Here is a 14,183-nt window from a genome sequence, read left to right on the forward strand (position 1 = left end):
GGGGTAATATTTATACACATGATATCAGGAAGTAACAACCGGTGTCCTGTGCAAAGAACAAACGTTACCATTTATGGCATATTAATGATAGAGAGGTCAAATGTTCAAATGGATGTGTGTGTCTTGAGTTGTTTGCGTGCGAGTGTACCAGGGTGCGATGTAAAATTTACGTTTTTTTTTTTTTTTTTTTTGCACGTTTTTGCACTCCTATTTTTTAAGCAAATGTGACATGTATGGACATTTAACTAAGTTAGGTAAAATTAACAAAGAGCATAGGCTAAGTAAATTTAACTTGGCCAGTTAGAGTTTGTGGAGTAATTTATACTTACTCATTTGAAGTTTACTTTGCAATACTCAATACATTTCACTCACTCTTTGTTTGTAAATCTTACTCAAACAATATACACTGAAAAAATAACTTGAATGATTTACTTGAAATCCTTTTAACAATTAACACATTGGGCCCTATTTTAACGATCTGAAACGCAAGTATCAAGCGCAAAACGCAAGTAACTTTGTGGGCGGGTCTTGGGAGCTGTTGCTATTATACTGGTGGGATAAATTACTCTTGCGTCCGACGCAAATCTAAAATGGGTTGGTCTGAAGTAGCTTCATTATTCATAGGTGTGGTTTGGGCGTAACGTGAAATAAACCAATCAGAGCGACATCTCACATTCCCTTTAAGCGCAGGCGCGCTTGTTCTATAGCGGATTCCTATTATAATGGCTATTATAATCTATCTATCGTAATAATGTATGATTTGCAAAAATGATAACTGCTGCGTCTGTGTGTAGATGAGAGAATCAAAGTGTATGCGCGTTGTGCACACGCTACATTGATTATGGCCCTTAAAATAGCATATGAATAACATGCGCAACGCGCCACTGACTTTAAACTGTTTTTTTTTTTGGTCAGTGGCGGAATTGTTTTCTAACCCTGTAAAATAGCGTAAAATAGTAGATGGAACGTTTGCGCCGGAACACACCTCCTCTTTGCGCTGAACCGCCTCGGGGAGCGCAAGTGTATTTCTTAGTTAACCGACGTGCGTCTGTGGAGGGAAAAGTCCGCTTTGCGCGGGTGCAAAATAGGAATGATACATGCGTCGGTGTACAAAGTCAATTGCGCTGGGTGCAAGATAGGGCCCATTGTCTCATTATTCATCTAGCAAGGATACGCGAGAATTGCGTTTAATTTACCTCAGCTCAGATACGTAATTATTCAAACACAACCTACAACTTCCTTGTCTAATTTATTTGAACATCTTCTGGTCAAGTATGACACATATTTAACTTTATGCCAAAAGTATGAAGCCAAAATGACTTTAATGATGAGAAACTGATTTTAGCGACTTAAGCGCGTAACCTACTTGTTGCACGTTAATTTTTTTTTTTTTTTTGTGGAAATTCACAGAGAAGAAAAAATGCACCCCTATAGACTGTTTGAACGTGCTCCTCCTGAACTTATTTATTAAACATAATTTGTCACTTGAATTCTCCAATCTCTCGAGATGCAGACATGTAAGAGGCACTTAGCCTACATTATAAAACCTTTATTTGAATATTGTAACATTTTTAGTTTAAAATCTTAATTTGAACATGGCAACATGATACCTCACTCTACAATATTTCTATCACTGACAGAGACCTCTCCCCCATTAGCCAATTAATGTGGACATAGTTAGTTAGCTTGTTGACGTCATGCATAGAAAGGAGGATTAGTTCACTTCAAAATGAAAATTCTGTCATCATTTACTCACCCTCAAGTTGTATCAAACCTGTATGCATTTCTTTCTTCTGCTGAACACAAATGAGGATGTTTTGAAGAATGTTGGTAACCAGGCAGTTGAATGGACCCCATTGACTTCCATAGTAGAAAAAATAAATAAAAATACAATGGAAGTCAATGGGGTCCATCAACTATATATCAGGTTGTGAGCGTGAGGCACAGACATGAGCCCAGCACTTCCCATAATGAAATAAAGACTTTTGAATGTTTTGTTCATCAGTAACTCCACGCATTCAGTCGCTATGTGAGTCGCTCAACGTGAAAAACTGTTAATGATAAATTGGCTGCTTTTTTGACGCTTTTTTGACGTTTGAGTCCCGTGAAAAGTATCTTATTGCCGTTTTTGTTAAACAAACTTTTGCCATTGCAAGTGATGAAATCCCTTGTTTTCATCATCATGTAGTGTAAATGTTTAATTGTAATGGACGTATTGCACAGGCTTTTTGAATCGACGAATGGCTCCGTCTGTTTATTTGGCAGTATAAAACTTCAGGTCAGGTTTATTAAGATATTAGATATGCAGAAGGCCACACAGCAACTTTTCAGCATTGCACCAAGCAAAACTCAATCGAAATCATTACAAAGAGTAAAAGATCAAGTGCCTAACAAGGTCTACGCGTGTTAATTCGAATAGCTTGTTTTCCCCCACGGCATAAATGGGTGTGACGTTTTTTAGGCGTTGCCAGTAATGCCGACCAGCTGTGTCTGAAATCGTCCCCTATACCCTTAAATAAGGTATGGATTGCCACTGCTGTCATTAATAGCCGTTTGTCTGCTGTCTGTTAGCCATCACGTCACCTCAGCTAATCACGCCTTTTTGCTTTTTGCCTATTTTCATTTATCCGTGAGTGACGCGATACCAAGATGGCGACGGCTGGCTCCGCCCACTTTGGGCTTCAAAAATGCTCTTGAGAAACCTACGGGTGATGTCACAGACACAATGCCCATATTTTTATACTGTCTATGGCTCCAAACCACTGATTCGAAACAAATGATTCGTAATTGTTTAGAAGTTTCATGAAGCAGTGTTTTGAAAATGCCCAGCACCATGCAGATTAATGTATGTGGTTACTCTGTATCATCAAAACAAGGACAAAAGTCTCAGAAGCTGAAATTATCTCCCAGCCTTTGATCCGGTCTTTAAAGATGTAATATTTGTAATGTTTATGATGAACAACTTTGACTCTTTTATTATACCCTTAAATTATCATTTAGGCCTATGCATGATTCAAAGCTGTTTATCAGTTCAATAAGTAATATTTAGTTTTCTGTTCAAATACAGGAATTTATTGGTGTGACAGTTCTACACTTGTGGGGTTGCTGCATACAATTAAAGCTTACAACAAAATGAAAACAGCAACATAACATAAATTAAGAAAAAATTAAAACACTGCAGTTAAGAACGAAATGTAAAATGGATGACATTAAAGAATAAAATGAAATAATCAAGAATACTGGCCCAATCGCCCAACACACCAGATTTGATTAAAGAACCCTTTACAATCAAGCTCAGAGTAGGCTAAAGCATTTCAATCAGTAAACAATTAGACCATGCTTAGTTTAAACCGGAAATAGGCCTATTTGCCACAATATTTCTGATTTCTGTTCTGTTTTCTCTGTTTAACCTCTTGCAGCTCTGACGTCATTGACCAGAAGAACAGCAGCAGCTGCAGAAGCCACGCCCATCAGTGCAGTGACGACCAATCGCAGCACAGCTTCAGAAGAATGACAACCCCATGTTGGGTCCAAGCCCCCTGCATGGACTTCTAAAAAAATAAATAAAATAAAATAAAGCGCTACGATGAATTGAATTGAGATTTTACTCTCTGTCATGAACTAAAAAAATCTTGTTTCCTGCTCCATACAAGAAAAATAAAGTAAAAACTCTTCAGAAAGACACAATGAAAGATTCTCCTAATTCTCCTAAAATCAACAATTTAATTCAGTGAATAAATGGCAGTGAATAAATATCAGCGCTGACATCAACTAATATCATCATCAGTGCTGTGGTACCTGCACATGTGTGACAGAGTGTGTTGATGTCCAGATGTGTGGTCTGGTTGCTGATGGGATTGTTCAGCACACAGCTGTAGGTGTTTTTATCCTGATATTCCACCTCCAGAGGTAGAGAGAGACTGATGCTGAGATCACACACACTGATGCTGGACAATACACTGATTCCTGCGTACCAGGAGAGAGTCGCATCACTCACATTCAACACTGATGAACACACCAATGAACAATTTGATGATGATGATGATGAAGAAGAACAGTTTCTACTAATGACGAGCTGGAAAAGAGATACATTTGAATAGTTTAGAAAGTGTTTACTGAAATGTCAGTTGTCAGTGAGTGTCTCATATGATCTTCATTCCTATGCATATATTTTTAAAAGGTTATTATTTACACATATGGAGAAATATCATTGAGCAATATATGCTTAATTGAAATTTAGTCATTTTTATAATTAAGATATTTTAAAGCTAAAAACAGGTGAAACAAACATTAAACTCACAATAGACAGTGAGACTGAAACTCTTTCTCACACTGTTGATCTGCAGTTGATAAACTCCAGTATGTTCAGTTCTGGTGTTTGTGATGGTCAGAGATCCAGTTTGATGATCCACCTTCAGTCTGTCTCTGAATCTCCCATCAGGGTCATTATTTGCTGAGAAGATTCTAGTGATTTCAACTATAATTACATTTTCTCTAAAGCTCCACAGTATCTCGTTGTCTAGATGTATTTCAGTAAGATTGGTGTTTAGAGTGACAGAATCTCCCTCCAATCACTGACACTGAATCACCAAACACACCTGATGAACAAACAGATTTACACAGAAAAGAACAGCAACAGAAACAAAGTACACGTTTAAATATGCAGGATATATATTCAAAACATTTGTATTTCTGAATGTCCATGACATTTGTAATTGTTATAATTACTGTTGAAGTATTTAAAAATGATTTAAATCATGTTTTAGAAATTGCTTGGGGAAACCTTGCATTTGTAATCATTGAAATGAAGATTTCTAAAAAAAAGAGAGATTTGAACACAGATGGAAACAATCTAATTTGAACCGCAGCACTTCAATGACACAAATATATGTAGAACTTACTGATCAGGCTCCACCATGTGAATCCTCCCCCAACAGAGTCTGACCCATAATGCACACGCTCATGCACATGTTATAGTTATGCAATTTAAGAATGTTCTTCTGCCTCTAGTAAGACTATCTTAATGGCGGACAACACTTTCTTTTTATCATTTAACATTGATAGTTGTTAAAGCTAGTTGCCTGGCTGTGTTAAATAGCTAAAAGTTGAAGAATATTGTCAACATTTTGGATAAACTACATTTCATGGTAAAATGGAGCATAACTCCACTGATTTCAAAAGATTGAGTGTAAATATTCAGTTCTCAATTTTAGTTTATGGAAAAAGTACAAAGTTAAAACCATGATCTTACAGAACCAGTTTACTAGAGTTAATCTTCTGAGTCAAACTGAAACCTGATGTAGGATTTTTTATTTTATTTTTAGAAATGTGGTTTGACAACTGGGTGGGGAAACATCAAGTGCATGAGAGAATGGGCATTTAGTGTGTGTGTGTGAATACGCCTCATTCGCGCGTCAAGTTCGCGAGCGAGCGTCTGGCGCGTTAAGCGCGAATGATTTTATTAGTGCTTTTTGTGCATTCACGCGTTTGACGCGAATTCGCGTCTGACGCCCGAGTTGAAAAATCTGAACTTCTGCGTCAATTCGCGCCGCGTTAACCAATCAGGAGTCTGCTTGCTGCTGTCACGTGGTGAAGTGGCAAAATGTTATTTTATGTTTGGCCTCAATAAATTATTTTGTAATATGACTAAAATGCACAACAAAGGGTCATTCCAGAATTGGAGGACATTTAGGCATCCATAATTTTGAAAAATTGACCCTTTATTTTACTATTTTTTATTATGTATTTCATAAAAACAGGCAATATACCATTAAATAATTTGAGTCGTCCAGCTCAGGTATCAAAGGCACACTTTTTATAATACTTTTTATTTTATTTTTTTGGTGCTCGTTGCAACCCTGTTACCAATACTCAGGAACCCGAAAAAAGTATATTTATTGATTTTTTTAAATATAATTTCCTGCCATTAGGTATAGAAAGTCACAATCACTCTAGATAAATATTTAATTTTAGATATCACTTGATTTAAATTCATTTCAGTAACTTTTGAGTTCCATCTTTGCCAAATTTTTTTACTTTTGACATGTTTAATTTGACTGATTTCAGCATATATTTTCAAGTATTTGCTAAAATGCATAATGCATATAATCCTTCAAACTACAGTAAGGACAATAGCTCAAGCCCCTGTGAGCTAAAAAAGGTAATTTATTCCTATTTTAATAAAAATTATACGGTAACAGGGTTGAAATTTAAGTAACAGGGTTGCGAAAAGTTACAGGGATTGATAGATAGATTACTTTTGATTTAAGATCAGGTCAATAATGTGACAAATGCTCAGGAAACACAGGAACATTGTTGAATAACATTTAATAGCATCTTATAACGGTCCGTGTAACGCTTTGCAGTTCTTTGTTCAATTTGAAATTTAATAATCAGAAATGAGAAAACGGCCCCTTTATTCGTTTTTTCAAAAAAACGAAAAAACGAGATTTCGGCTTGATTTTTCGTTTTTTGGTTCACAGGCAAAAAACGAATAAATGACTTCAAAATTCGTTTTCCACATCTGGGCGGCCTGACACGCCCCCTTCCGCCGATTGGTCAAGCAAATCTGAGCATGTGACGTCATCAGTTGTCGCTCAGGGATGCGTTTCCCGAAAGCATCGTTGGCCAACTATGGTCGCAAGTTCCGTCGTTACCAATAGAGTTCAATGGACATTGCGATGAACTTGCGACCATAGTTGGCCAACGATGCTTTCGGGAAACGCACCCCAGGTCAGGTCTGTTCAACAAAATAATAGTCCTCTACTATGGCTACAGATTCTTAAACTGTACAGGGCAGGTCCTATTGGGCTTTCTTCTGTGCAACTTTTCACGTTTCACAGAAATCATTACATCAGAAATATTAATTATTAGTCTGCCACCAGCCTGTTTTATTTAGCTGTGTGTGGTGAAGCTGCGCTTGACAGCGCCGAGCGGGAGAGGCTCACTGACCAATGTCCAGTCAGCAGTCAGAACTTTTCTTTTAGACGCTCCGTTTTGCCACGGGATGGTGATTGCAAATACTGTAATGCCAATCGGCTGAGGGTGGCTACCGATGATGGTGAAATACATTTTTACTGAAACTGTAATCATATCCGCGACCCGTGAGAATGAGACAGATGATTGACAGGACGATAGCGGAGGCAATTAAAGGCGCAAGATGACTTAAGTTAACAAAAACATAAATAAAAAAAGTGTTTAGACATTTCATGCATGAATTATGATAACCTCAGTCAGGATTTTTTTCCTATGTGTTTTTATTGCTCTTAGGGCATGGAAAACAAGATTTTATTTTTTATTTTTCATTTTACAAATTTTTCAAAGAGATTTTCAGATGTCCACTTGAATGGAGAGCATGCGTTTATGGTTTAAACTGAAGAGATATTGTATTAAATATAATACAATAATCAAACAGATAAATTATGTGTATTTAACAAACTAATCAATTAAATTATATCAAATCATCTGAAAACTATAAAATATATACAAAAATATATAAATGCAAAATATTGCAAAGGCAATTGAACTCCACACGTTTTCTATGCAGTATCCTGACATTTCATCTCTTTTTGAACGTGCTGTCAATTTCCACCAAGAAGAGTTCCAAATTGCTTTGAAAATGTTAATTGATCCTGTTCATCGAGTTCATGCTTAATAGTTTGCCTTACTGTCCTCTGAATTAACACAAAGTAGTTATTAGTAAAAATGGGGGAAACTGGATCAAGTTCCTGTGGAATCAATAAATGTTCTTGATGGCATGCATTGTTTCTCGTTTTTATTGTTTGATTATACAGCCAGAACTGGACTTCTGTTTGGGTTCCACCAGTAAGTGACATACCTTTACACACACACACACACACACACACACACACACACACACACACACACATATAGCCTATATAATTTTTTTTCATGGTATAATTATGTAATCTGCTTATTGTGAGCCTAAATGAGTAAATTGGTATTCAATCATTATCAGGCTGACTTGCTTTTTTATATATTGAAAGTAGTGTTCCATGTTGTCACTTCACATTTAATGGCCGCTTAGAATGAAATTGCTATGCAAATTCACAGTGCCTCCTTTGAGCTGCATTAGACAGTGTGTAATGTACATCTAAAAATGCAGGGTCAGATGCTGCTTCTGTGCCACCTATACTGCAAAGCTGTGTGTTTGTTCATACAGAGTTCATCAGACAGCCTAAAGCCTCTTACGTTGTTGATTTATATTTTAAACAACAATTCGACATTTGCTCGCAATGTTTTTCTTCCAAAAAACCTCATCATTCTGCAGGACAATTGTCTATTACAGTATACAACACGCTTTAAGAAAAGTTTATTTCCATCACACTGTAAAGTGTTTTTAAATATTACATAATATACCAAAGATTTTACATGTTAATTACAGTTAGTAGTAGGCCTACCATGGGAAGTAGGGGTGCTGAGCGTGGAGCATGAAGAAATATGGTTGGGGATGAAAGTTCACACAAACAAAACCAAAAAACTGTGGTGTTTTGCCTATATTACGTGTGTTTGTTTTTATTTATGCTGTATTATAAAATACCCATATTATAACAAATAAATAAAATATATTTGAAAATTGCCCTTTAAAACGAAGGCTCAGTTTGTGGTTCACAATTATTTGATTAAAAACAACAAAAACAATAAAACAAAGACAAAGTCAATTATATTAAACACTTTTTTTATTTATGTTTTTGTTAACAAGTTATCTTGCGCCTTTAATTGCCTCCGCTATCGTCCTGTCAATCATCTGTCTCATTCTCACGGGTCGCGGATATGATTAGCCTACAGTTTCAGTAAAAATGTATTTCACCATCATCGGTAGCCACCCTCAGCCGATTGGCATTACAGTATTTGCAATCACCATCCCGTGGCAAAACGGAGCGTCTAAAAGAAAAGTTCTGACTGCTGACTGGACATTGGTCAGTGAGCCTCTCCCGCTCGGCGCTGTCAAGCGCAGCTTCACCACACACAGCTAAATAAAACAGGCTGGTGGCAGACTAATAATTAATATTTCTGATGTAATGATTTCTGTGAAACGTGTAAAGTTGCACAGAAGAAAGCCCAATAGGACCTGCCCTGTACAGTTTAAGAATCTGTAGCCATAGTAGAGGACTATTATTTTGTTGAACAGACCTGACCTGGGGTGCGTTTCCCGAAAGCATCGTTGGCCAACTATGGTCGCAAGTTCATCGCAATGTCCATTGAACTCTATTGGTAACGACGGAACTTGCGACCATAGTTGGCCAACGATGCTTTCGGGAAACGCACCCCTGAGCGACAACTGATGACGTCACATGCTCAGATTTGCTTGACCAATCGGCGGAAGGGGGCGTGTCAGGCCGCCCAGATGTGGAAAACGAATTATGAAGTCATTTATTAGTTTTTTTGCCTGTGAACCAAAAAACGAAAAATCAAGCCGAAATCTCGTTTTTTCGTTTTTTGGAAAAAACGAATAAAGGGGCCGTTTTCTCATTTCTGATTATTAAATTTCAAATTGAACAAAGAACTGCAAAGCGTTACACGGACCTTATAACAGTCCATCCGTCAGTCTGTGTCAGTTCGTCTGTCTGTCTCTGTGCAGTATATTAAAAGATTTACAATTTTAAGTGGCAAGATGAAAACCACTATTTTCTGTTTCAAACTTTCACATAGCATCTTTAGGTTATAATAACATAAAAAATTCAAATCCAGATTTTGATTTTCAAATATTTATTATAAAAATTGATTATTTTTTCCCAAAAATGCAAAACGGATAATTTTTTCCCAAAAATGCAATAAATTCATCACACTTTTTTTTTTTTTTCAAAATGCAATTAATCCATTGAATCAATATAAAAGTTATTTTTTACCATTTTGAAACTGTTGAAATCAGCCATCGCTAAGAAATATCTCCTGAACTTTTTTGATGGCGATCAGCTCACAAAAACTGATTTTGCACGGGCACTTTCCACTGCTCCCTAAATCGATGCACTTATTCATTTGTGGATGTTATCTGAATCTGTAAGTCAGCTATGCTGTTTACTTCTGAATATTATATTTCATTCCGGTGCGCTTAACGTTATCGCTACTGTGTAATAGTAGCCTATGCTATTCACCAACTAAACATATCCTATTCAATGCGTTCACAGTCTCTTTCACGGGCATCATTTGTGGTTGCCTATTCACAAACTGTTTGCTCAAGCATAGGGTTTTCTCAGAGTTCACTGTGTGCTTTCTACCATGTACAAATAAAAATGTCATTGAACTTTTGCTGTGTAACTGTAATGAGCACTCAAACACACCAAACCAACAATTACTAAAAACACACACAAAAATTGATTTTGCACGGGCATTTTGCACTAGTATTCTTAAATAAATGCTATTTATTTAGTGGCAACAGATTCTATTTACACTAAGTAAAAAGCAGTAGCCCATTTTCTTTGCAACGTGTAAACTGTAGTTAGATGCTATTCACACTAACAAATAGTGGCAGATAAGCTACTATTTGTTGTTGTACATTAAACACTACACCTATGCAATAATAGCAGAGTGTAAATGATTATATTTATTCAAGTTATTAAATGGATGACGCATTATTGGGACAATAAAGCCCTCCCTACATCTAACCCTACCCGATAAACACTTTATTATTAAAAACACTTTAAACAATTTATTTCCTTTATTCTTTTTATTGAAAATAAATGCCTTTCCTATCTGATATGTGATGGGAAAAGAGGGTAGAGCAAAAGACGGATTTGAACGTCAAAATTCTCTACTATGCGTCAAATTCTCGTCCGAAATTTTTGCACGTTAAAAAATAAATAAGACCAAACGTTGTCTCAGTCACGTTTACACACTGCCTCCGAAACTTTCCTCCATCATAAAAATAAAAAATAAAATTGTTTTTCTCATCCATAGCAAGCATTTTGAGAGGTGTTCTGACAATTCAGAGCCAACAAATACGAAAAAACTCATACGAAAATTACGGATCCTTGCACTAAATTTGTGCATGTTAAAAATAAATATGACCTCATGTTTTGTCAATCATGTTTACACACTGCCTGTAATACTTTCATCCATCATAAAAAAATTGTATCGGGTTCGATTTTCTGCGTTTTTCGCATCCGTAACAAGCATTTTGAATGGTGTTCATGACAATTCAGAGCAACCGAATGACGAATATGAAAAAACGCATACGAAAATTTGATTTCAATATATGAGAGATACTCATTTTGTATTGAATGCTATTTATTCCATATCTATTCTAGATTATATGAAACATTATTAATCTAATGTAAAGACAACAAACACAATTTAGTGTATAAAAACTAAAAAAAAAAATCACAGGACAGGTTTCCCTTTTGGAGGATGGCTCCATTTATTATCAAAACAAAAATAAATGACAGATTAGGTGGGTGCGGGTGAGGGTGAACCTCGCGCCGGGCTGTACAGTGCGGGCTTGTCAGGCAGCGACCACTCGAGGCCGAGGCCTTATGCGGCCTACGCTGTCCTCGTCAGCGTCCTCACCGTTAGGTCCACCAAACCTAGCTCCTGGAGCAAATTGTGAAACTCCTGAAACCCTCCGGAGGGTCTGGTGGACCCGAGTACAGCGACAATGTCCCCTACGCAGCTGTTTCTGCTCTCCAGAGTGACTCTCTCGATTAATGCTAATGCTAATGCTCGATAAACATCTAAAAAAGATGGCCGCCAACGGGTTTCGAAACTTTCGCCTCCGGATTTCACCTCTGACGCATGTAAATTTCGCTTCAAACTTTTGTTTTACGAATTGCGAATTAACACAAAGTGGTCAAGCGTAACTAGACGCGGCAGGCGCAAATTTGACGCGCTATTCGCATCCGGTGTGAACGCACAGTTAGACATGAGATACTGTGATAGATAGAAGGAGAAAAGCAATAGATACACATTGATCATATTCAACAATGCCATTCAAAATTTTAGATTGTAAAAGTTACCATTTTTTGTTTGTTTCTTTTAGAAAATGATACTTTATTTATTATAGTAAACAAAACGGTAACACTTTGTTTTAAGGTGACACGCAAATACATGTATACTTACTATGGTAATAACAGTAAATTATGCAAAATGACAAGTAACTGACCCTAAAAAAAACACTAACCATACCTCTATAGTAGTTACATGTAGTTAATTAATATTACTCAGAACTTATTTGAGTTAGTATGGACACCATCCGGAACTGGCCACAACCCACAATTGTCAAGAAACTTCAACGTCTCCTAAGATTCGCCAATTTCTACCGCAGATTCATCCACAACTACAGTCTCATCAGTTCACCTATGACTTCCTCCCTCAAAGGCCGGCCCAAGTCTCTGTCCTTCACCCCCAATGCCTCAGAATCCTTTCAACGGCTGAAGGACGCCTTCCAGACCACTCCGATCCTGGTCCATCCCAATCCTGACCTTCCCTTCATCGTCGAAGTATATGCCTCTTCTACCGGGATCGGAGCGGTTCTTTCTCAGCGGCAGGGTGACCCTCCTAAACTCCAACCATGTGCCTTCTACTCTAGAAAGCTGTCCTCGGCAGAGCAGAACTACGACATCAGGAAAACCTACCGCCCTGGAATCAAAAACTGGAAAGCCGATGCCCTTTCCCGTCTTCACCAAACTCCAGACGAAACCCTTCCAGAACTGATTCTCCCTCCAGCCATGTTCGTCAGTCCCATCACTTGGGATATCGATGAACAGATCTCTCAAGAAAACCGTTCCAACCCTGCTCTGCCGAGAGGTCCAGGAGGGCTCATGTACGTTCCACTTCCCCTGCGTTTGAACCTTCTGGACTCAGCCCACACATCTCCGGGCTCTGGACACCCAGGTAGTAGGCGTACACTCTCGCTCCTACGTCAACGCTACTGGTGGCCCTCCATGCCTCAGGATGTCTCCCGATACATCAAGGGTTGCTCAGTCTGCGCATTTACCAACACCCCGAAAAGACTTCCGGAGGGTAAACTGGTTCCTCTACCGATTCCTTGTTGACCCTGGTCTCACATCGGTATCGATTTTATGACTGATCTTCCGAAGTCGAAGAACTACACCTGTATCTTCGTCGTTGTGGATCGTTTCTCCAAGGCCTGCAAGTTGATACCTATGCCCGGTCTACCCACAGCATTTGAAGCCGCTGAATCTCTGTTCCAGCAAGTGTTCTGAAATTTCGGTATCCCCGAAGATATCATGTCAGACCGGGGTCCTCAGTTTATCTCTTTAGTCTCTGTAAGTCTTTCCTCCGGCTACCACCCACAAACCATTGGCCAGACTGAACGCAAGATCCAAGAAATTGGGAGATACCTGAGGTCTTACTGCCACCAGAACCAGGACAGCTGGAGCCAATACCTCCCCTGGGCAGAATATGCACAAAACTCTCTTCGCCAGTCCACCACGGGGCTCACCCTGTTCCAGTGTATATTTGGTTACCAACCTCCGCTGTTTCCTTGGTCGGGTGAGCCCTCGGAGGTTCCAGCTGTCAACCACTGGTTTGAGCAGAGTGAGAGGGTATGGGACTCAGCTCACGTGCATCTCCAACGGGCAGTGTGGAGACACAAAACTCAAGCTGATCATCGTCGCACCTCCACTCCACTGTATCAACCAGGACAGAAAGTATGGCTCTCTACATGGGACATCCGTCTTCGCCTGCCCTGCCGTAAGCTGAGTCCTCGATATATTGGGCCGTTCACCGTCCAGAGGCAGATCAATGAAGTTACCTATAGACTCAACTTACCACCTCACTTTAGAATCTCGCCTTCCTTCCATGTGTCACTCCTGAAACCTCACACTGAACCTGTCTCTCCCCAACCCACAGATTCTGGTGATGCCGACGTACCTCCTCCTCCCAACCTTGCCGAAGACAAGCCTATCTACCGGGTTCAAGACATTCTGGACTCACGACGACAAGGTGCCAGATTAGACTACCTAGTCGACTGGGAGGACTTCGGACCAGAAGAACAATCTTGGGTTGCTCGTGACGATATCCTCGATCCAGCAATCCTTACCCAATTCCACACCGAGTACCCAAATCGTCCAGCTCCCAGGGGTCGTGGTAGACCTCGTCGCCGTCGTCATCATCTTTCCACCCAGTCATCAGGAGCCGCCCATGGAGAAGGGGGTACTCTCACGGCTCCACCAGATCTACAGACTCCACCCACTCGTTCACTC

The sequence above is a fragment of the Squalius cephalus genome (assembly GCF_949319135.1).
Source record: "Squalius cephalus genome assembly, chromosome: 13".
NCBI classification, from domain to species: Eukaryota; Metazoa; Chordata; class Actinopteri; order Cypriniformes; family Leuciscidae; genus Squalius; species Squalius cephalus.